This window comes from Pyxicephalus adspersus, chromosome 5 (assembly GCF_032062135.1).
Source record: "Pyxicephalus adspersus chromosome 5, UCB_Pads_2.0, whole genome shotgun sequence".
In the NCBI taxonomy this organism is placed as follows: Eukaryota; Metazoa; Chordata; class Amphibia; order Anura; family Pyxicephalidae; genus Pyxicephalus; species Pyxicephalus adspersus.
The window spans coordinates 30,056,677-30,081,754 of NC_092862.1; the positions used below are offsets into that span (position 1 = coordinate 30,056,677).

At 35.8% G+C, this 25,078-nt stretch overlaps 1 protein-coding gene across 1 annotated transcript in view; it reads left to right on the top strand.

Moving 5' to 3' along the window:
* PEX2 (peroxisomal biogenesis factor 2) overlaps window positions 1-19,293 on the top strand; it is a 34,229-nt gene extending 14,936 nt beyond the window's left edge. The window contains exons 3-4 of the transcript XR_011920787.1: window positions 13,838-13,956; window positions 16,931-19,293. The gene's annotated coding sequence lies outside the window, so the exon portion shown is untranslated. The remainder of the gene's footprint in view (window positions 1-13,837; window positions 13,957-16,930) is intronic.
* The last annotated feature ends 5,785 nt before the right edge of the window (window positions 19,294-25,078 follow it).

Sequence of the window (25,078 nt, forward strand, 5' to 3'; positions counted from 1 at the left end):
GCAGTTTTTTTGTGTGTGTGTGTGTGTATATATATATATATATATATATATATATATATATATATATATATATATATATTACACACACACACACTGTATAGTTTATTTTTATTTTTTATGCATCATTGGTGTTCTGTCTCTACCAGGTTTATTAAGTGATATGTAGAACATGACAGTTGCACTTTAATAATGTCCTTGTCCTCTATTAACTTGAGCTTGCACAAGTTGTTTTATTCGGCTGTCAGCAGTTGGAGATTCATTTGAGTTCTATTCGGCTCCAGCCGTCTGACTTTGTGGAAAGTTTCTGTGTCTTATTTTCAGTAATCATACTAATTACACTAATTTATTGTGGATACACTTAGGGATAAATGTATGAGAACAGCAATGTGAAAAGTTGGCTGTTTGGAGCCAAAACAAACCTCACAAAACCTCCAAAGCTGCAGCCAGGGCGGTAGAGGCACATTTCTTATTTTAAACTCAACAAATAACTAACCATATAGCTGAAAAAGTTTTTACATCAGCTTTGCTCTTTATGCTTTTGTGACATTTTTTCCACATTTTTTTTTCTAAAACAATAAGTGTTTCCCCTAAGCCTTAAAGGAATAACATTTAATAAAAATTGGTACTACTTTAGTATATTTTCCAACTTTAGTTTAAACATTTAGTTTGCAGTAATAGAGCTGTTGAGATCCTTTAATATAACCCATTAACGAATAAAGCTCAGATTCTAAACCTGGAATGTGTCTAACATAGAAGTCAAAAGACTTTCTAAACCAGATAACCAAAATAAATTATTATCTGCTATTCCCTGCATTAAAGATAAATGCCATGCAGGGATGAAATCACAATCCCAAGCATTTATGAATTCGTAAACAAGTTTATATTGTTTTCAAATACAGTTGTCATATAAATGTTATATAATGTTTCATAATAAATACATTTTGTCTTGCCCCTACCTTCTGCTCATTTAAAAGAGCATTTTAAACCCATTTTTTAAAACTTGCCTACCCGTCTTCTGTCTCCTAAAACCATCACTACTTCCACACCACTCCATATCTCCCCTCCTATTGTGTGCTACTTCCCCCACCTCCTGGATTGTAAGCTCTTCTGGGCAGGGTTCTTTCCTCCTATGTCACTGTCTGTATCTGTCTGTCATTTCCAACCCCTATTTAATGTACAGAGCTGCTTAATATGTTGGTGCTTTATATTAATACTGTTTAATTTTAGGAAGAAAACATTTCTAAGAACTTTTGCATGTAAAGCTGTCTGATGTGTTTTTAAAATACACGCACATTGATGTGCACTGGGGTACATTGTGTGAGGGCAGTCCATTCTTTTAAATGGGCCACCCAATGTACTATAACACACAGGGAGTTGTACCCAGTGCTGCAGTGCTCAGCGTTTCATGCACTAAGACACATTGAGATCCACTGCATTAGATAAACTTTTTAAAGTAATAAGCTGCAATATACCTTATCTTGTGAAATATAGTGCAGGCTTCTAATATTTAGAGCACAGCTCACTGCAACACTGAGTTTGGTGCCTTACAGTGCATTGCAGTGTTGCGGAGGTGAGTTGGGATGTCAGTTGAAATTAATGGCTGCTCTGAAATCCTACAGGATAGAAAACAATGGAGTGGGTTGATTTCCTGGATCTGGATTGCGAATAGAATGCAATAAATGGCTTTTTGATGCTAGAATCATCACTCTGAGCTCCACGGTGGCACAGAGGTAGCACCCTGGCCTTTGCAGTGCTAGGTCCCAGGTCTGAATCTTGGCCAAGACACTATTGTTTGCATGGGTTTCCTCCAGGTACTCCAGTTTTTTCCCACATCCAAAAAACATGCAGTTAGGTTAATTGCACCCCCCTCTCTTTCCCCCCAAAAAAAGACTGTAAATGACATGTGACTATGGTAGGGACATTAGATTGTAAGCCCCTTTAAGGGACAGCTAGTGACATGACTATTTTGCAAAGCGCTGCGTAATATGTCGGCGCTATATAAGTACTGGATAATAATAATACTCTTTATACATTGTGACACCCATGATCTGTTTTTTGTACATGATTGAATTATTGAATAATAAGTATTCGGACAAAGATCTGAGTGAAAGGAAGATTCTCAGCTTGTTTGGAAAGTCAACCCACATATGTTTGTTGTGTAGCACTACCTGTGCTTTATAAATTTGGCAAGTAAATATGTTCATTCATTCATGTTTGTCCGTTATGACTCTGACACACCAAGATGGATGTCAAGAACCTCAGGCCTGCTTCCATGTATCCCTGTGACATCACGTGGCTGTAGTGTGACCGTGGTCAATGATTCCTGTTCAAGGTCTATTCTTCTCTATTACTGCATGAAACCTATTGGAATAGCCTCATACATGAAATAATTCAAATATGGTCAGGTATTTCTGAATGGTGATATTAGGGATGATGTCTACTCTAGCATGACTATTACGAAACCCCTCAGCTTTGTAATATATTATTCATTCATACATGCCATTACAGGGTGAGGTATCTGTATAGAATACTTTGCAGGGAAATCTCTTCTGGATTATAGAGGTTAAAGTCTGTAGCTCAGTCACAGGACTTAACATTTCTTATCTGCAAAATGAGCCCAAAATCCAGTCATCCGTAAACCATTTGCCATCCTTTGAGATATCAGAAATCTGCAGCCTTCTGGCTGCAATGATGCTGTTAACTGGCTGCAGAAAGAGCTGACATGCTTATATTTAACACTGTATAGGTGTTATTAGAACGTTCCTTTTCGAGTAGAAATGGGTGAATTTTTCCTTAACACTTTATGATTTACAAATATAAGAACAAAGAATTCTGATTATATGTCATACTGCTAATTGCCATTTTTTCTAACTTGTATCAGCTTTATCTGCATGATCCGGATACTGAGCTTGGTGCACAGTGATCTAGCATTTGGGACCCTGTGTTATCTTTGAAAGGACTTTAAATTCAAACATACAATTTACAGCCAAATGTATAAGTTAACATTGAAAGTAATATTGGAAGTTTTACCAATAATTGTTCAAAAAAGTTTGTAAAGTTTTAGTTGGAAACATGCCCCATTAAAAATAGAGAATGATGAACAGTTCATATATAAATACTTGTTTTCACTTGTACAACATATTTCATCTGATTTACATTTCTCCTTTGCTTGCTGTTTCCATGTCAAAATTAGGAAGTGTGAGGAGCTGCCCAAGATGTTTAGTTGGTGTCCTGCCAAGCATTAGAATAGGTAAACTTCTAAATTTGAGTGATTTTTGTGATTCTGGGTGTCAAATGGTGCCATCCAGACATCCAGTGAGTGATTGGACAGAAACAAGGTTATGATCGGAGGCCATTCAAGAATATCCAGATTTGTTAAAGCTGAGAGTAAGCTTGTATCTGTTCAAATAACCTTCACAGCAGTGGTAGAATGAATGGGATATCTGGACACAATTGGCCTGATTTATTAAAGCTCTCCAAGACTGGAGAGGACAGACTTTTATGGGAGAACCTGGGTGATCCATCAAATCTGAAAGCCTATATTCAGGTTTAATTTAGTTTTGTTTTTTGTCCGCAGTGAACCACAATTTACTATTGCTTTCCTTTTTTCCCTGTGGTCTAGCAACACCTATACTCCGTATACCACTTCTACTCCAGATTTCTGCTTAGGTAAAGCAGACAACCCTTTTGTGTATAGTAAAAATGGTATTCTTTTTTTTCTGCAACGCCCTTTTAAAAAAAAATAAAAAAGTGAACCCCCTCAACTTCTGTTTAGATTGCTGCAGCAATCAAGACTGAATGGGAGCGCATAGCCACCTGGGATGCCGTGATGTGGGTGGCTCTGTGCTCCTATTTAGTCTTGATCCAGGATGCACAGAAAGGGCAGTTTCCCACATTAAGGGGAAAGAAATGCCAATCTAATGCATGCACAGTGAGCTTGGCACTCTTTTTTTTAGCCACTCTACAGCAGGCTACGTCACCCGATCTTACACCTGCAAAGTGCGAGTTTGGGTAATGTAGCCAGAACAAGGAAAAAGACAGATCGCAATGGAGGCGCCCAGGGCTTCCTTTGCGCCTGAACAAAGGAGAATTTCAGGACAGAGCTGGACCCAATCGTGGACTTCTCCAGTGCAATTGAGGAATCTGCCGAAATAAAGGTGAGTGTGATTGTTTTTTTACTTTGTTTAGTTCGGCTTTAAGTAGCCCTAATAAAATATTGGTCAATTGGACAGTAGTGCATACCTGGGTATTATGAATTATTCAATGGTAAAAAAAAAAAAAACAGAAATGAACACATAATAACTGGTATGCATTTGTTCTTGTTTATGATGTGGAGTGAATGTGGAGTATTTCCAGTAGTGAAATGTCTCTGTTTTTACTCCACTTCCATAAGGAACAAAATATGGTGAAGAATACAAGTCAATGATGTGTTTTATGGCCTTCCAGGATGCATTCAATTTTTATGTATTTTAATATTTAAATTGTTATTGCTGTTTACTGACTAAAAAATATATACAGAAAAAGGAAGACGGTAGAACACTCTATGCAGAAGCCTAGCATTTGAGATATTGAGTTATGACCATAGTTAAAGGGATTTTGGCATTCACAATTCACAGCCAAATGTACAGTATTAACTGACAGCATGTTTTTGTGAAAGTTCTGTTAAAAAATATTTAAAAAAAATTTAGATAGTGGGAAACTTGCCTTATTTTAAAAAAGTGGGATGATGGATATGTAGAACACTGGATGTAGGAGCTTCATTTCTTGAGTTTCGGAACACAATTTTGAGAATTCACCACTTTTGTAAAGGTTTCCTGCCATTAAAACCCTGGCAAAGAAATAATTCTGATTTAATATTATAATCAATAATGTTTCAAGAAGTTTTCTGTGTTCTTAGTAAAATACAAGTAAAAGATGGAGGAAGTGTAACTTTGTCGGATAACCACTTACAACAAGATTACAATGTTAGAAACAGGATCCTGTGTGTTCCTTTGGTTTTTGCAAAGAATGTGAGATCTGGTATAATGGTTACTGGAATATGTGCTGTACTACTGAAATTTCATAACACTTAATTATGCTCTCCCACCTGCGCTAGGCATTTGCAAGCGATATATGATATCCATTTTTCCTACTTGATAGAATGTAAAAAAACACACACAAAATTCATCTACGGAAAACCATTTATTCATTATTGTAGGGGGAAAGTATTCATATGCTATACCTGAAAGTGTCTACCAGCTTTAGCATAAGAGCTTTTATTAATGCTGACCAGCAACTGTACATTAACCCTTAAAGCTGACATTTTATTTTTATATTTTATATTTTTTCTTTCCTGGTTCCTTCCTCATCAACATGATTATGTCATTTTTAAATTAAACCTTTCTATTTTCATATCACAATAGAGATTGTGATATGAATATCTGACAAATATCAGTTTGCCAAAAAAAATCATCAACAAATCAAATTTTAGAGCAGTATTGCAATTAATACACAATCATAGTAGTATTTCTCTTTCTTCAAGTAGAATTGAGAGAAAATGAAGACATTCTTCTGCAGAAACACATTCTACTTACTATCTTGTAGAATTTCACAGTGGAACACGTGGTGTCCAATGTCCATCTTTATCTGTTAGAATTAAATTGTAGAATTTCTGTTTTTAGACAGATTTTAGGTAGAATTCAGGCTTGCATCTGCAGTTTACTTCAATTAGAAGGCCACGTTTTGTTTGTTTCCCAGAGCTGTCAGGGAAAAGTAGACTTCTAAATTGCCCAAAAAACAAAAACAGGAGTAGGAGTCACTTTAGGGCCAAAATGTATTGAATTTGCTGGAAAGGTAAATTTTAGTGTGAACAATTTCATTTATCTCTCTTTTTTACCTTATGTTAGATTTAGTTATATGCATCTCTGTGCAATTCAGGCAGATGTTTCCTTGGACCATGGACAACCACAATTACAATTGTGTTGCATATGGCTGCACGCTTCACCTATTCCTATCACAGACTAAATGATCAAAATCAGGGGAGTCGTGAAAAAGTATCCCGACACTCTATGCTTGCAAAGTACCATTGTATAATACGGCTTTGCTCTAGAGTATGTAACTGACTCTTTTTCACTATGCATGTTGTATGTGCACTAAAGTGAGGAGCATTCTGCTATCTGTATTTCTTCAATAATCTCTCCTTATAAAAGCCTGCATCGAGTTAGGTACCCATGACACCTCAAAACACAGATATCCTGTAATGGGTCTATCCTAACATAGGCTGGAAGAATCATTATATTACAGAGCTTTTCAGGTGTTTCAAATAATAGAATGCTATTTTGGTTGTCTAATGGTTATGAGAATTATGTAGGTCTTTACGTTTTGTTGCTTACCCTGATAAAGCTAAAGAGATAACAGGGATCAGTCCCTCTAAAGCAGCCATTCTCAACCAGGGTTCCTCCAGAGGTTGCTTGGGGTTCCTCAACCTGTGGCTGGTCAACCTCGCATTTAAATATTCTTGTATAGTTCTTGAGCCAAAGCCACTTGGTAAAAATAGATGCATGACTCCAATAATGTATTGAGTTCTCTATACCAGTGGTACTCTAGCTTCTACTGTAAGCTGGGCATTCTTTCCACCGGCCTGACCCCTAACACATTTAGCAGGGGTTCCCCACTACCTATTGATTTTTTCAAAGGTTCCTTAGGGGTAAAAAGTTTAGCAAAGACTGTTTTAGAGTTTATATTCCACTTCGCAGCTTCTCTTTTGTTTTGTTTTTCCCAGCTGGAGCTCAAAGCTCATTTTTTTTAAATGATCAATGTATATGTGTTTGCATTCTTCATTGCTCCAAGCTATTGCACTGACGGCATACCATAAAGACTGGCCAACTGCTGAAATCCCAGATCTGCTAAAATACTTTTACATTCATAATCGATTTGATTGAACTGTAGAATCGGTGCATCACAATCTGAATGCCTTAACCATCTGCTGTGGCACATATTCCAATCTTTATATAAAACACAAGAGAGGGCCTCATAAATAGTCTCTTGTTGGTCATTCACATAAAACGTCGCTTCCAAAGAATAAAACATCAGGCCTAAGGAACAGGATTCCAATTTGCATTTTTGTTAAAGTTATATGAGTGTTGCATTATTACTCACAAAGGAATGTTCCTTGATAACTATTTCCACAGGTTTTAGAACAAAAGGTCAGAAGCTAAGTTGTACATACTTTAAGTTATTGCTTTGTAGCTGTGAAAGTACAAGAGCACTTCCAGGTGGATATATAAAATGTATTATGCCTGCAGTTCATTTCTGCTTTCGCTATACCTGTCTGAATAATGCATTGTAGCCCCCTATTTTATATCACAGCAACTTTGAACTGTTTGCATATGTATTTTAATGAAAGGGGTGATGATAAATTCCTTTTGATAAGGCATTTCATGAGGACCTATTATGCAGTCACTATTCATAATCTATAAAGAAACACCACTATCTAGTTTTAGTCATTTATAATGTAAGTCCTATTTTATATGAGTGATTTCCCCTCTTTGGATAACTCTGCCTTATTCCAGCACTTTTACAAAAACTTTTGATGGGTTGTAACTGGGTTTTAAACTATGCTTCAATTTAGGCAATCCTAAAGAGAACCTGTACCTTGGTAGTAAACAGTGAAGGAAGCAGTGTTCTCAACTTGATTATTACTATTGTAAGGTTTTTGATGTATCATTTAAGATCTACTTGTATCCTGTGTGTCTCAGTACAAGCTAGTGTAGAAATTAGGTGTGAAAGTCTTAATTGTCAATTGTCAAATGAGTATATTACATTGGGGCAGTAAAAGGTTCTATGGTAACTTATGCATAAAAAACAGGTCTTAAGGATAAAACAGTTTGTTTCATTACACACCTTACTGTTAGATCCAATGATGTCAATATTGAGTCTCTGTGCTATACAGGCAGATCTAGAATTTGTGTTAATGCCCACAAAGGGAGGAAAGGACTAGATGATGCTCGACATCCTTCTACCAAAAGGTAAGTTCTATCAGACTTGAAGAAGCTTTTTTTTGTTTAAATTAGTTTTATGCTTTATTATTATTCTCACGCATCCATACTGAACCCAGCAGCTGCTGCTGTGCGTTGGTTGTGCTGCCTTTTTTTCCATTTTCTTATTTTGCTTATTAACTCACTTGCATATTTTTTAAGGTAATGGGGAAAGCTTGGTAGCTAATGGAACCATCCATGCCCTTTCAGCAGCTTCAAATGCACATTGTGAGAAGCTTACAGTATGCAGAGGTATCAGAGTAACTACGTTTAGTACAAGAAGACTGTACAACTCTGCAAGAATGAAGCAAAGAATGGAGATTAGTTGTAACACTTCACCCCAGGTACTACTTTGTAAGACCAGGAATTCCATTGTATGTGGAACTCTATGAATCACTGGACAATTACAAGTTCCCAAGTATATGTGACTAATTTAAGGGGTTATCTGCTTTTCATACGCTGTTTTTTAGCCAGTGCTGAAAGTTATTAGATAGTGATTTTCTACAGGACTCCAGAATGTGAAAACTTGCTCTTATACATGATTTTAGCATCATTATTCTAAAATGACTGATTGTTGATTTTTTAGCACTGCACATATGAATACTTCCTATATTTCTTTAGGAAATAGCTTTCATGAGTGGCACTGTCTTCTTCCCTTATAAAATTTCCTATACCTAAACTAAACCAAATTAAAACAAAGACCATAATCACATTCACATTCCTGTATGTTTATGTTAACTAAGGTAAGACAGATGTAATCACTTCTGCAAATAATTAGGAAAAATGCTATAAAAAGGTTTTCACTGTAAACAAAATCAAGTTGTTGGTCCATGCTCGACGTCAAAACATGTTTAACTGAAAGAATCTGAGCTGGAGTTCAGGGTTTACCACTGGTCTGTTCATTAGTGAACATTAGAAGAAAGTTACTAATGCAGTTAAATGCTTGATTGCTATGAAATATCTTAAGTGCAATATTTGTTCCTGTTTTTATAAGTATATAACATCAAGCTGAACCCTTTCACAACAGGGTGCAATATAGTTCACTTTAAGGAATTCTGCAAGATATCAAGTATGGGTTTGATGTGTAGACGAGATTGGGTTGGTTTAGATATTTTACAACTCTTAGAACCAGCTCTTGTTTCTGAATAGTTCTCCTGGTTTTCTCCAATTTCAGTACTTAATACAATCTTTTTGGAATTGAAGACTACAGCTATGCACACAGGTCAGATAATAGTTGCCCAAAAGGAATAGAGGTGCTGTTCTTGGGTGTAAATCTGATATATTAACAGTGGTCCCCCACAAAAAGACTATGCTGGCCATCCCTCAGCTATAAAATAAGGTAAGTTCTATCTGACCTAAATCAGCCATGGTGAACTGATGAATGAATGAATGATCAGGAATGACTGCTGTTTACTCTCCATTAAACAGAACAGTGCTGTGTGTACATCTGTACATTTCCAACAACAGTTCTCTGACATCCATTGAACGTCTGTACAAGGCTTAAATTGTAATGGTCTAGATCCAGGGTATTGTGAAAAAATTGTTTGGAGCTTTGTATGTGTTCGTTGAAAAAATGAATGCTAGCAACCAGATGCACGATGGGTATTCCAGTCCGGAACAACTTCTGGGGGCAGTAAGCTTCATTATATTTCAGTGATTTTTATTATCTGCTGTACCCCAATTATATCAATTTGCTTTTAGTTAAGTCTTAGACTTCTTATGAGGTATACTTTACTGTATATGTGTGAATTTAAAGTTTCAAAATTATTTTGCAGAGTCAGTACAAAATCAAAAAATAAAGGCTTACTAACTTACTTAATACTAATTTTATTGAAGAAAGGTCCACTAAAACCTTTTATATCCCAGTATATAATAACTCAAATACAATACTGAATATTTATTAGTGGATGGTCAGTTCATATTGAAGGTGCTATAAAGAGTGCAATGGATTGTGTGATGTTGAACAGATTGTAGGCAGAATCTCACTTTAGTAACATCAGCATGGTGGTCTTCTTTATCCACTACCACGTTCTTCAGTATTTGTTACCAGATATCAATGTGAAATCTTCCTCCTGCCATACCAGTACTGGTTGCATATATGGTTCACTGCCAACACTCTACATCCGCAGGACACCATCACCATGTCATGTCTTCAGCCCCATTCACAAAATGCAATGCACGGCTGTGGGGAACATTTTACGAATTGTCAATTCGAAAGTGTGGTGGAGATACAACACCAGTGTTGGTGGTAAAGCAGTCATGTCAAATGTGATACAAAAAATACTCTAAAGGAAGGTCAACTTTAGTAACAGAAGTAATGTAACAGCCTTCAACTACAAAGCTACGTTAGACCTCCTTCCAGAATAAATTATCATCTCTGTGTTGGAATTAAACTAGCTAACATGCATAGGTTTGTATGAACAGGAAGATTAGACCATAGCTATTGTCATATAGGGTACGGAAAGATGTAAAAAAAACATTAATATTTACACATTAATATTAAATTTATTGGAAAAACTCAAAAGAAAACAGAATAAGAAAGTCTGTGAGCCATAAATATGACTTGGTTGTCATAAATGAGAAGACACTTGCAGATGCCTAAGTCTCATATCTACGGATTTTAGAAAGTACAGCATGAGCGCGTTAGTAGGACTTTGTGTTTTTGCATTTCTGTTTATTTTATATTTATTTAATGAAAAATGTAGATAACTCCATTTCTTTGACTGCAGACTTAGTTTAATAGCATTAAATTCTGTATCTTCACAAAAGGATAATGGCATGTGCCTGAAAATACAAATTGTAATCTCTAAAATGTCATTCTCAAAGTTGTGTTTTTGCCTCTTTGTAAAGTTAGCTTTGCCCGCGTGATGTTCTTACCCTCTATCATTGTTTTCTAATCCCTTGGCACAGCCTATCAAGACCTCCTGCTACTATGTGCCGAGACATTTTTTATAATTCTGTCGCTTCCGCCGTTCATTCTTAGGTAATGAAAATATTTTAGATATTATAGCATAATCTTAAAGACTGCATTCCCAAGATCATTTCCACTCCGATGTGGATTGAATTTCTGAATGCTTAATAGTTTTATGCCTGCTGTTGTTTAACTCACTTCACTGCTGGAAGTACTTGCATGGCCTTTGTCAGAGACACTTTTCATAGCTTGGCTGATATAGACTGGAAAATGTCAAATGAGCATGAATACAATAGATTTGTTAATAACTCTAATTGCATTAGTCCCTAATCAAGCTGCATTACACACACACACACACACACACACACATATATGATATTTATAAAGTCTATCTAAATATATATTATATGCATAAAACACTGCAATAAACCTGACCTTATTCTGTTCTATGAATTAAACAAAGCTCTTGCTTTGTTTTGTCACTGAATATTGAGTAATGAATGAGTGCTTTGGATACTTTTTTTTTTCTTTGATCCAAATATGAAAAATGCATGGGCTGTTCTTGCTGCGGGTCCATGCAAATGAATGATATATTTCCCGCACCACCATGCCACGTTATTAGAGCCACATTTATAGGTAACCTAGAGCAAAGCATTTCTTTACTTCATTAAATGTAAAGAAAACTTTCTAATGTAAAGAAACTTTGTACATTTTTTCTTTGTTTTTAGGTTATAATCAAAAAAAAATAAAAAAATAAAGTTTTTAAATTTAAAACACATTTTTTGCATTTTATGAGAAACATGCCCTCCTTAAGCGAAACAAAATCCCCATTCCCCTTAGACACTCTACCACTACCATTTCTACTTTCAGGTCTCTAGTCATTTATCTTCTTTGTTGGCCCTCCATGGTCTACCATGCCTTGTGCCAACACCAACCTTCTACAGATGCCGAAACTGTACACTGTAGAGAGCATGACTGGACATCATCACACTTAAGAATGCAGGCAGGGAAAGTGTTTTCATTGCAAACATACAGGACAAGATATATTAAAGCTCTCCAAGACTTGAGAAGATAGACTATTATGGGAAAACCTGGGAGATCCAGCAAACCTGTAATGGATCTGGGCCATGACTGTAAATATTTGCCAAGTAAAAGCAAATAATTTTTAAGAAATCCATTCCAGATTTGCTGGATAACACAGGTTCTCTCATGATTTATCATCATGGTTTTTCTTCAGTCTTGGATAATTTGAATAAATTAGGCCCACATTGTCTGAGTCTGTAAAATATTAATCTAATATCTAATATTAGTAAATTGCTGCTTTTCCAAACATTGGTTTGTAAGTAATAATATATGATATTAATAAATAAAATAATAATGATAAGTAAAAAATTCGCTATAATAAGATAATATAAAAAAAAAAGATGCCAGCAACCTATGGTAAAGTATTTTGCTATTTTCAGGTGTTCAGGTCTGGACAATACAACCATGGAAATTCTTAAATGATAACCTGAAAATAGATCAGCTCAGTAAGATGAGTTCATAATTTAAAAATAAAAATGTCTGAATATATATTTTGCATTTATATATGTACATACAACATCCAATATTTGTTAATTACATATGAAGGCTCTGCTTCCTGCTTTATATTTTACAAACCCTTTTTCAAGTCCAAAAGTCTGCCAAATAAATGAAAACAAAGCACCTGACTGAGCTCATGAGATGTTTTGTTATGAGATTTTTATGGCAACAAATAGGAATATATAAAACATTTGAAGAGACAGCGTAGTTCTAGATAGGACTATAGTAGTAACAATGTTGAATATTGCCACATAAAAGTATGTTTTCCATTAACAAAACAACACCAAACAATTGTATATTCATTTGGGCTTTTATTATTATATTTGTTATGCGTTAGTAACACACTTTAATCATGAGACATGTTACTATCCAATTATCATGCACATATATGAAGTCTTCCTTATTGAACCCCTGATGTTTCCCTCTGCACAGCTTGCAAACAAATGGAATAGAAAACTGTACTTTATTTTTTTACATTCTGAGCATTATCCACTAGAATTTGAAAGCGGCGACCCAAAAACTCTCTTCTGAGCGTTTCCAGGACAGGATGACTGCGTATTCATGCAGCTCAGCCATCCTAAACTTGCCCGGCTATTCTAAACATCCTGCCAGTAAAATATTACATCTCCGACAACCAGCTGAAAGTTAAAATTAAGCCCATTGGGCCTGTTTTATTGAAGCTCCCCAAGACTAGAGAAGATAAACTATCATGGAAGAATCTGTGTAATTCAGCAAACATTAGTTGTCAAATGTTTTCAATTTTGGACCAGATCCAGTCCAGGGTTGGGGTGAGGTTGCTGTGCAATTACTGCCACTGAACTGCTACCTATGGGGCGATGCAACAAGTATCTTCTACAAGCAGCAGCATTCTGAGAATGAATGAGGTTGACATTGTGCCGTTCAATACCACTCATTCCCACCAGCTGTCAAATTTGCAGTTGCTGGTTGTTTAAGAAGAGGCAGGCAAGGTTCTGGGAGCTGCGTGGGATTGCTTTATCCCGAGGCAGGTTTGAACCTACCCTTTCTTTTCACTAAGTTAATAATTATGTTGACATTAAAGTGGACCTAAACTAAAGGTTTTGTTTACATGAAAGGGTGGACAAACATTTATATAAAGTAAAAAATTTGTTCTGGTTTTTTTTTTTTTTTTGGTAAGCCCCTCTCATTCTGTCGGCGATCAAGATTGAATGGGAGCACTATGCCTCCTGGTATACATATGTCATGAATATGTATCCTTCTGCACATGCCTGATGTAGGGCATGCACAGAAGGGGCATTTTCCTACATTCAGGGTAAAGAGATGCTGGCACTTATATTTTCCCCTTTTACAGCAGGCTATCTCACCTGATCTTGCACCTGTGCAGCGTGGGATCGGGTTATGTAGCTAAAAGAAGACAGAGGAAGATGGCTGTGCAGGACCCAATCGAGGACCTGATATGGAGAATTAAAGGTGTGTTGTTTTATTTTCAGTTTAGTTCCGCTTTAAGCCTTACTGCTCCCGTCTCTTTATCTATAGTTACCAAACCTCCGATCAGCAGACATTCTGATCCATGGGCTACAGCCTATGTTGATTTGGATGGCTCTTTCCCTTCCTTCACCTCCTATCCAATGTGTCAGCAAATTGTGGTTTATTGTGAATATGCTGCTTTTTTACCATGGGCCCTACTGCGGAAATCTTCTATTTGCAGGCTTGTTATAAGTTTGGCAACCTTTTTTTTTTGTAGATAAATATATATCTGGAAATAATTGGTGATTATTGTATCTCTCTTTCTTTCTCTCGCGCTCTCTCTCTCTCTCACTCTAGATATATATATATATATATATATATATATATACATACTTATACACACACAACATATATATGTGTGTATATGTACAGCAGCACAGAAAAATTGATAGACAAAAAAGGAGTTTTGGGCTTTTTCTATAAAGCTCTCTCTCTCTCTCTCTCTAGATATATATATATATATATATATATATATATACATACTTATACACACACAACATATATATGTGTGTATATGTACAGCAGCACAGAAAAATTGATAGACAAAAAAGGAGTTTTGGGCTTTTTCTATAAATAATGTGTATTATGCAAGCTTCTATTCACAGCTTTTATTTCCACAACACAGAACTTACTTTCACACCACCTCCGTGCTTGGACTGTTGTTTTTTTTCTTTTATGTTTAGCTCTTGGTATGCGGAGAGAAATGGGAAAGTGAGAATCACTAAAACTCTTTTCCAGAATCACTTGATCATGCTTGACTAAACTGTGATTTGTCTACTAGATTATAGACTTCTACAAATGGGCTAAGCAGCTTGAGCACTTGTAACGTATTGATTGGTTTATTGACACAGAAAATGATCCAGGGTTACTTGTTCCTGAAAACAATACATGGCAAGCTGTAAATGGGTGGTGTGTTTCAAACCAAATTGCTTTCACTGAGTTTAGTGATGGGCGTCAGGAGCAATAACTTAGCCAGGAGAGCAAAGAGAATTTAAACTAGGGATGGGGACACATGTGTAAGCATATGTTTCCATTTTAAATGGGTAAATACAAACTAGATAAACCAAAGGGAATCCTACAGTGAATAATGATTTCGATGCTGTGTTTCACAGTACGGCTTGGTAGCCCTTGTGGGGATTGTGAACTAAACAGATATATATATATGATATGTGAATATTCACTCTAATAAAGTTCTTTATATACTATACCATCATTACAACTTTCATATTATTTTCATTATCTCCTGCAAATGATTCTATATTTGAATTTAGCTGCATTTTACTTTCCTTTACCATGACTTGGTACAATTAAATTTAGAGGCAGAAAAAATAGATTTGGCCCTGATTTGCTTTAGTAAATCTGTTCCCATTTTCATGGCCTTAAATCATAACTGTAGAACTGAACTAGATGGAGGTTGGGGAGATTGTGACAAACTTTGGAATAAACTTACCTGTCTGTAGGTGCCCTGCAGCATAGACAGGTCACCACTGCTTCCCAGTAGGCCACCATTTTTATCACTGACCCCACGGTTCCTGGTGATCCTCTTCGGCCACTGCACGTGAATAAGCTACATTATCCCTGGCGCCTGGCTCTGTACACAGCACGGTCCAGGAGACTGAATTTTGTGTTGTTTTTAGGATTGAACTGCCACTGAACCCCTACAAGGGAATAATGTATGTGTGTTTCTTTTGTTTCTCCTGTAGTGGAGGCAAATAAAAATAGCAGGGCACCTGAAAGGTGACCTGGGATTGGATTCTCTATGTACAAACAGTGTGCATGTGTGTGTAATATATATATATATATATATATATATATATATATCCTAGCAAACTTGGCAATTTTTTTCAATCTACTCTTGCCCAATTTTGGTGAATCCATGCAAATTGTATTCACATGTGCCTGTTCTTTAAAGTAAACTAGTATATTTCCATATCAGCCACACAGACCTCAGACTTTCTGGGGCCTAAAATATGGGTTCTGATGTTTTTAACTACACTTTGACTTTCTAATTTGAATGCTTGATCAATAATCAGTAATACATATATTTGTGTTCCGGGTTAGTGACCTGAGGATAACCACATAGCTTTTTTTACGATGGTCTCAGTATTGACAATTCTATATTTTTCTCACTACAGGTTTTCCTAAATAAAACACAAGTTAATTGGCTTATTAATAACTTGCAAGATCTGGCACTGTTCTCTTACCACTTGACTTTTTTACCACTTGACTTGAATTTTCATCTGAGTTAACCCAATAGTGTTCAACCCAGCCATTCAAACATAACTATTTGGGTGTTATAAAGTTTCATTCTGTTTATTCATAACAATCTCCCTAGTACACTCATTGACTTTCCTTTTCATGGTTTCATGCCAGCATTGCTAAGCTCTGTCCCTTCCCACCTCCTTATAAGAAACTGTAAAGCAAAATAAGTGTTGTGTTGTTAGGTAAAACATAATATATTTAGTATGTTTTGTACATTTATTGTATTTTTAGTATTGTAAAGAATTAATTGATGCAAACAACATCATATCCAAGACATAATAAGGGTGAACTTAAAAAAATATTTTTTAAATGCAACACTAACTTAACAATTACTAACATACAGATTACCTAATATTATGCTGCTGGTTTTTTAAGTATTTTAATGTCAAACACACATTTGTATAGTCTAACTGGACAAAAAAACCCCCAAAAAACAACAAAATTACAATGTACTGTCGCTTGGCGTAAATAAAAAAGGACCCATATGTTTCATATTACTGTATTACAAATTATTTCCAAAGTGTCTTCTGTCTACACAGTAGAAAAACCACAGTCTCTAAACAGTAATATATTTTGTTAAGAATCCATTTTTTTTTTAATATTGTCTAATTAAAGTGATGATAAAAGTGTCAATTACTTCAACCTCATTCAACAGGAAAAATGTTGGAAAGTGGAAACCAAAGTAGTAACCTTGGCGGCATCTTTAAGAAGACACTGCAGTTCCCTGGACTGTGACAACAAACTATCTGCAGGCTTCCATTCATTCTCCAATTGACTGTAAATGTCCGGATCAAGAAAATGTTTCTAGGTACCAAAAAGAAGTTATAAATGAGTTCCAAGAGCTGTATAAACATTCCAAATGTTTGTTAAATTATATAGAGTAGAACATAGAAGAACAATGCAGTGTGAAAGAGCAGGAATAGAAAATTCACACATGCTTCTTGAAACACAAAGGGTAGAATTTTGTAGACTTGGTAATGAGGGTGAGTGTCCCACAACACTGTTACCATTATTATAATATATTGGTGATGCTGCATTGGAGGAATTGACTGAAGATGATGAGAAAAAAAAACATCAAATGAGCAAGAAGGTGTTACCAAAAATGGAACATTTGAGTTTGGAGTTGGTAATAATTGGCCTGGTTTGGGGGCTCCGGCCACAGAAGTTCAGATAGGGAGGGTATATAAAAGTGGTCTACAACCTTTTCGAGACCAAAGACCACTACATATATCCTTCTCCTGATCCCGTTAGGGGGCGCGCTGGCCAGAGCCGTGGACCACTTGTTGGCGACAGCTGGTATATAACATATCCATGATACACTGTGTATAATTATGATGCAGATGCTTTGTTGGGGCCTTAAGTACATTTAAAACTTTGGCTCTACATAGACAAATACACAAAGCCATCATATTATTCTGTCCTCTTCCCCTTTACACCCAACAATTTACCTAATAATTGCCAGTGTTCCATCACACAGCATCTGCTGCTGCTACTCACTGTTTTATCCGCAGACCCTTTGTAGCTAAATGTCATCCATATTTTGTAGTGGTATGGTATAAGGTTAGGAAATTAGGGTATAAAACAGCAGGAACACAATTTTTTGCATCATTAGCCTTAACCCACCAACAGCTATATTGTTCTATAACTTATTTTTCTTTTCTTCCTCCTTACTAGCTTCAATAGAGAACCTTCAAAAAGATGAAGGAATATTCAGGTTGTTTGTGATATACCAGTTAGTATTTTCCACATCCCGTAGTATACTCACGGTGTAAGTATAAGTGAAAATTCTTAGCCATTAATAACTGGATGGATTTGTACCACAGCAATAAGGATAGAAAGTGGGGGTTGACAAGATCACCAGAAATAGCTAGGGCAAAATCCAATACCTGTCCATATTTTTCTTCACCAACCTCATGCATATTTCCCCACTCCTCCATAGTAACACAACCAACCCTTCTGTTCTTTCTCTATCCACTCATGTCAAGTTAAATCCTGCTGTGCCCATTTACAGCTGATGAACCTGAATTAGAGAAGCAACAAAGAAGATGAGTGGATAGCCTTCATGCGTTAGTAAACCACCAAATGGTTTTTACTCCAACTGGGCAATGTGATTGGTGAGAATGGCAAATACAGTCATTGAACTGCCTTTGAGTAAATAAACACTTTATAAATATATTGCATCTTTCTTTCTGTAGTTAGATCTGGAATATGTCAACTGCTGATACTATTCCACCTTGGTATAAACCTAAAATAATGTTGAATGACTTTATCACGTATACTTACTACTTATACCCGGGGTGCCCTACTCTTGTCTTCAAGAATACATATGGGCTGAGATTTTTTACAATAAGAGCCTGACGCTTTGTAATCCACATATTACTAAATTTACTTTTTGTCTGTTGCCAAAAAATACTAAAAATATGTGCAAATTCCTTGAGGACTTGGTTATAGGATGAAAAGGAAATATTTCAGTGTCAGTCAGTTGAACGGGGTATGGTCTATACAGACATGGACACCCAGAGATTTTGTTTTCTTTTCAGTAGGCTCAGGGTATGTATGATGAGAGTATGGGTGGAAGGGTCTCTAGCCTCATATTTCTCATACCAGTGAATTCTTTGTCTGTCTGCAGTCTCAATATTCAGATATTTTAAGGATTCACTTGCTCCCATAGCTTTTATGACTTCTTTATGTTTAGATTTGGTGTAAAGCTATGGAAGGTTTGTTCCTCTTTTCCTCTGCTCAGTACAAATTTGCAATTGAAAACAGAGAAATGAGGATATCCCTTCTTCAATGTTCAATCCATTGGCATGCTGTTTTCTGACCTTAGGCTACGTACACACGTGCAATAATGATCAATGGTAACCAACGATCGTTGTCTGAAAATCGTTAACAAAAAAAGTGCACCGACGAGCGAGGAAAGTCACTGGAAACGAACATGTACAGTCGGACAGTGATCTTGAATATTCTGAGCGATTCACTGTGCATATATGTTTTTATGTATTTTATATATATATATATATATATATGCATAAGCGTAACTTGTGTGTCTGTGTATGTGTATATATATATATATATATATATATATACGGATAAAAGCTACTTTTTTCTTCCTTGAGAGGGCTTGGAAAGCCATATTTCACAGAGAGAGATAAAGGAGCAGTGTGCCAAATTATCGTTCGAAAGACCGATATTTCGTACACACATTCTTTTAATAATAACTCTCAGACCTGTCATTTCCTGTACATCACTTCCTCCCGTACACGTCACGTCCTGTATCGTTCAAACGATCACATCTAGCATGTGTACATCTTTGAAGGATCGTATTGTTATCAGCATGTACATAATCAAGCACCATACGATTGTTCACAAATATTGTTAATAATCGTTTATCGTTCGTTTTCAAACGACAATTATTGCAGGTGCGTACCTAGCCTTACTCTACTGAATCAATGCATTTGTCTCTGGTAGTATTGTACTGTGTTTGATCAATGTTATCTCTCTTTCTTTATTTCATTCTTGGAATAATATAAAATAATTGGAACGGTCTATGGAAATTAGAAGAAATTGGCAGCTCCTCCAATTTGGCTCAATAGATATTTTACGAGGCTACATAAAGGGTGAGATTGGTAATAAATCATTTACAAAGCTCATTCCATTTATTAAGTTATTGTTATACCTTCCAATACTACATTTCCCAAAAAGTAAAGATTTCTTTGGGTAAAAGGGAATCCACAAAGAGAATACATTGTATTATTATGTAATATTTATGTATATCCAGTTTACTGTTTCCTGGGGAACTAGCAGCAATAATCCCTTAGATAGGTAAACCCCATGACCCTGTTAGAGATCAGCAGGGTGATTTTGATTAATGAGATATCTTCAATAAAGCTTTGAGTGGGATGGGCTTTCTTATTTAAACACCATGGTGTCTTTTGTTGACTCAGTGGGAGGTATGGGAAAATGATTGTCTTTGCCTATGCCCTAATCTATGCTGTAGAAGAAGAGTCTATACACAGTAAATCACAGGAGACAAAATATAAAACAATAGCAGTTGATCGTAAAACCAAGGAGAACTGCCCTTAACCTGGTCAAAGAGATTTACAGGGAAGGGTAGTAGAAATGGGACACTCTATACTTCAAACACTGGCTTTGGGAATCTGGTTAGCTATTACTAAATATGAATAAAAAGGTAAATAAAATGCCCAAGACAGCTTCCCTTGTATGAACTAGTTGACTTTCAACATTATGCATACATGTGTTACATAAATGATTATGCCCATAGTACGGATCACCAGATTGCATTTTGATCATACAAATATTCGTAAAAATGTATGAACATTACATTGGATGTACCTTTAAAGTTAACAGAGATGTATAAAAAAGCTACAAAAGCCTATGCACCCGCAGACCTTTTGGGTATGGTATAATGCTTGTATGGTACCTTGCATGCTGGGCTTTCTTTGCATTGCAATTGTTGGTCCTGAGTTTTCACAAACGTGTACATCTGAGTTTGATATGAATAATTGGGGAACTGCTTGTTGGAGAAATGTAGGACTGAGATGACTTTTTCTTTCTACAGGTAGTCCCCAGGTTACATACAATATGGGAAGTGTAGGTTTGTTCTTAAGTTAAATTTGTATGTAAGTTGGAACAGGTACATTATTTTAATAAATACGATTTGAACAGATGTTTGTCTCAACATATTATTTGGCAGTGTGGTGTCAGTTACTGTATAAAATCCGGTCAGTTAATCACAAAGCAAAAAAAAAAATCCTAATTCACGGAGCCTTCATTAACTTCTGGAGCATATTGTGCTTTGATATGCAAAAAGAATCAGCTGCAGAGTTTCTTGGTCATTAAAGGGTTGGTCATTAAAGGGTTACAAGATTTTGCAGAAGAGCTCAGTTCTTAAGATCACCCACAACCTCAGTTGTGTTTAGCAAAAGACTTCTTCAGCAAGGCATGCAAACCACCCAACAAGGCATGCAAACCGCCCAACTCCCCCCCATCAAGCCTCTGTCTTGCACAGAATTGATCGGGGAAGCCCTGTTCATATCTAGGTGTTGTCCATATGTCGAATGTCCCCTTAACTCGGGGACTACTTGTACTCTGTAAAATGTTATGTAACTGGTTGGCTCTATAAATTAGAGAATAAACTACAGAAAGAACTCTTAAACCTACTTGCAGTATAAAAAACCTCAACCAGAATCCTTATTTTTACAAAGAGCTCAGACTTTTGACAACTCAAATTAATTGTATAAAAGTAGTGCCCACATGGATAACGTTTGCCTAAATGTGGCAGTAATAATTCATTAACTAGAATCAGAGGCAAGGCAGGACATAGAAGAGCTTTAAATGGTATTTGGTAACCTTAACAGGTACCTTTGGAAACGCGAAGTCTGCTAAAATATTTTGTTGGCCAGTTTGAGTTATTTTAAAGTTTTCTAGGACTTAAATTTGATTAAATAAAAGTAAAAGAACTGTAAACAAGAGTATCCTCTTCTTCGGTCTCTTATGCCTGTGACATGATGATGTATGGTACTTTCAAAGAAGAGACAGTAACAAGATGAATCCACAACAACCAGGTAGAACTATCTGTAACTAAAAATTTGGTTATAGCAAAATGAGATCCTATAATATTTTACATCAGTTTTTCCCAAACTTTTTACCATGGGGTAACACTTGAAATAACTTTCAGGTCTTAGTGAACCCCTTCTATAAATTCTATATCCATAGCTCAGAGTACATTATCATACTGGTCAGTGGGTAATAATTCCACCCGAACAGGTAGCCAAAAGGATCATTGATGTCACTTAAGTTGACCTGAGACCACAAATTTCTCATTGCTCAAGAAAACCTTAGCAACCACTAAAAGATCCCTGGTTAAAAAACACTGTTCTACATAGTGGTATGAAATTTTTCATTAAAAAGCACATTCACAGCTGCAGATCCAGAGAACAAGACTTGTGATGCTTTATAAAGAAATAAAGAATATTAGTGTTTATGGGGGAGAGGGCCACTGTCATTGTAAACTATAATCCCTGTCATTCCTGATTCAACTTTGGGACTAAACAAGAAGCCACAGAATCAGAAGTGTTAAAATGAAAGAAATAAGAAGATTTGGATTTCTTCATATCAGACAGCATTACGTATGATAAAAAAAAGAACCACTCAACTTATAACTAAAAGGGGCAAAGTTTAGTGCAACTCGACCACTGAAGAAATACAGTATTGTTGTAATAGCAGATAATGAGCAGCTAAGTGCATTAGACTGCGTATGTGCTAACATGCATGGATTTCTGAGCACAATGCAACCTAAATACAAGGCCATTTTAGGTTATAATTGGGTTACAAGGTGTGATTCTGATTATTACAGAGAAAACATTATGACATTAAAGTCTTCTAATGGTAACAAACCCTATGAAATTAAACAAGGTGCTTTCAACATTTCATTGTTGAAATGGGAGATATTCATTTTAGAATAGTACACACTGTGCTGTAGTGTATTTTTCTTTCTATCTTTTAAAAGTCAACTCCCATTACTGCAAGTCTTTATGAATAAACAATATTTATGTACAATATTTACATGATATTGTCAAACTAAGCCTACCTACCCAAACTGACAAAAAATAAACATGAACAAAATTGTAATATATTGTGGTTTTCCAGTTTTTAGATGCAGTAGCTGCATTTGTTTTCATTATTTTAGACTAAAGGTTCTCATCACTTCCTGAGGACGGAACAAATATATCAGACTTCTCAGTTTTTTTCTATGAACCACAAAATATTTCTTTCATATATTTAATGTAAGACAGAAGAAGTGTTTATTGATCAGGATTGTACCCAGGGTGCCAGTGTTGTACATCCATAGTACAGTGGGAAAGTGTTGTCACAAAAAAATGTGTTATTGTCATCAGAATAAAAATAATATTTAATTCAAAGTTTCATAGTAATGTAATTTATTCATCAAAGAAATGTAATTAATACATAAAACAATAATTTTCTCTTTTTAGAGGAAACTACGCTATGTGCCTCGTCTGTGCAGCACTCCTGATGAGGCAGACAGGTTCTGCGAAATGCGTCAAGAGATGGAAATAGAGGATAAGCTTTGAAGAAAGTTTTCAATTGTTGAAAATTGGGTTTTGAAGTTAACTAAAATCAATATAGAACTGTACCACTGTGTTAGCAGTGAATTTGATATGCCAAATCCTGTTGAATAATGTTTCATTTAATGTTAATAACATGAAATAAATTAATTTTTTAATATTTTGTAGTACCTCAAAAGTCCTACTTCACATATTTCCCCTACCCTTATTGCAAGAGTTTTGGGTTTTAGCATAAGGTTAACATCAGGTTACAAATTAAAAAGGAAGCCTGGAAAAAAACACAGCTAGCACATGTGCAATATATTACCTTTTTAATTTTGGGTTTAAATAATCCCCTCCCCAATTAATTTATATGCCCAGTATGGGTGTGACTTATTCTTTCTTTGTGATTTGGCCCAGCTCCTTCACAAGGTACATGAGAGTATTGTACTAGGGTAGTGGTATATGGGACAATTTAACTTTTTTCCAGCATGTGTAAAAAAAAAGGTCAGTTTATAGCATGAGGTTGATGAGTTTCTAAAGTAATATGGTAGGTGTTTGATAAACAGAATACATCTAATTTCGGATGAAAAGTATGTGCTGCATGATATTCTTTTAAGTATGAGGTGATGGGTTTTATTCTGGTCACTGTGGGAAAACGCTAGGCCAGAATTCCATTTGCAAGATGGTGGGAATTGTTTTTTTTGGTCCTGGCAGATGTTCTGTAGGTTGGCTCTTTAATTTAAAGGCATTGGACCAGCCACTTCTAGATATCAGTAGTCATGAGGCCATGACAGTAGAAATGAAAATTCAATGACAAGTAAGAAGTCATATTCCCATGCTAATCACTGTTTTCTATGTATAATAAAATAACTTAAAGGAAGATTTTTTTATTATAAGTTTATATCAAAAGATGAAATATAGTTATATGTGAATAAAAGCCTACCCAGCTGTTCCCAGTCTTTTGGCTTAAACTCTAACACATAAACTTTGAAGATAAACCAATAATGCATCCTTGTTGTGCTGGTTTGCCATTCATTAATGTTGACACCTCAAATGTGATTGGTATTTGCTTGGTGTGTAACGTGCTTGGCTAATACTTATTCCTGTATGGTTTGTAGACAACAGGCACCCTATACAATATCTATCTATCTAGGCAATGTTCAGTTTATAAAAAGGAAAGTATAGCATATTTTTAGAGAGTCTCAACACAAACTCTAGGACTTTACTATTTTATACAATATGATTATAAATATTTGTGTCCTTTTTACAGGGAAGATTACACAGAAGTTACAAGAACCCCTGCAGCTCATGTAAGATGCAGCTGCCTTTTTTATAAGGCCTGATTTATTAAAGCTCTCCAAGGCTGGAAAGGATACACTTTCACCACTGAAGCTGGGTGATCCAGCAAACCTGGAATAGATCTAGTCCAGGATGAAAAACATTTGCTAACAAATAGCAAATGACTTTTAAGAAATTAATTCCAGGTTTGCTGGATTACCCAGCTTCATCACTGAAAGTGCATCCTCTCCAGTCTTGGAGAGCTTTAATAAATCAGGCCCATAGTCTGTCATAAGTTCACAGTGGGAACCCCCATAGACATAGAGAAATGGGTAGATTCTAAATTTAGACCAGATTTGTGAATTAGGAATATCAAAATATGGTATAAATCATGTGGATAGCTAGAAAGTAAATTTTTTGTTACTATCATATAATTA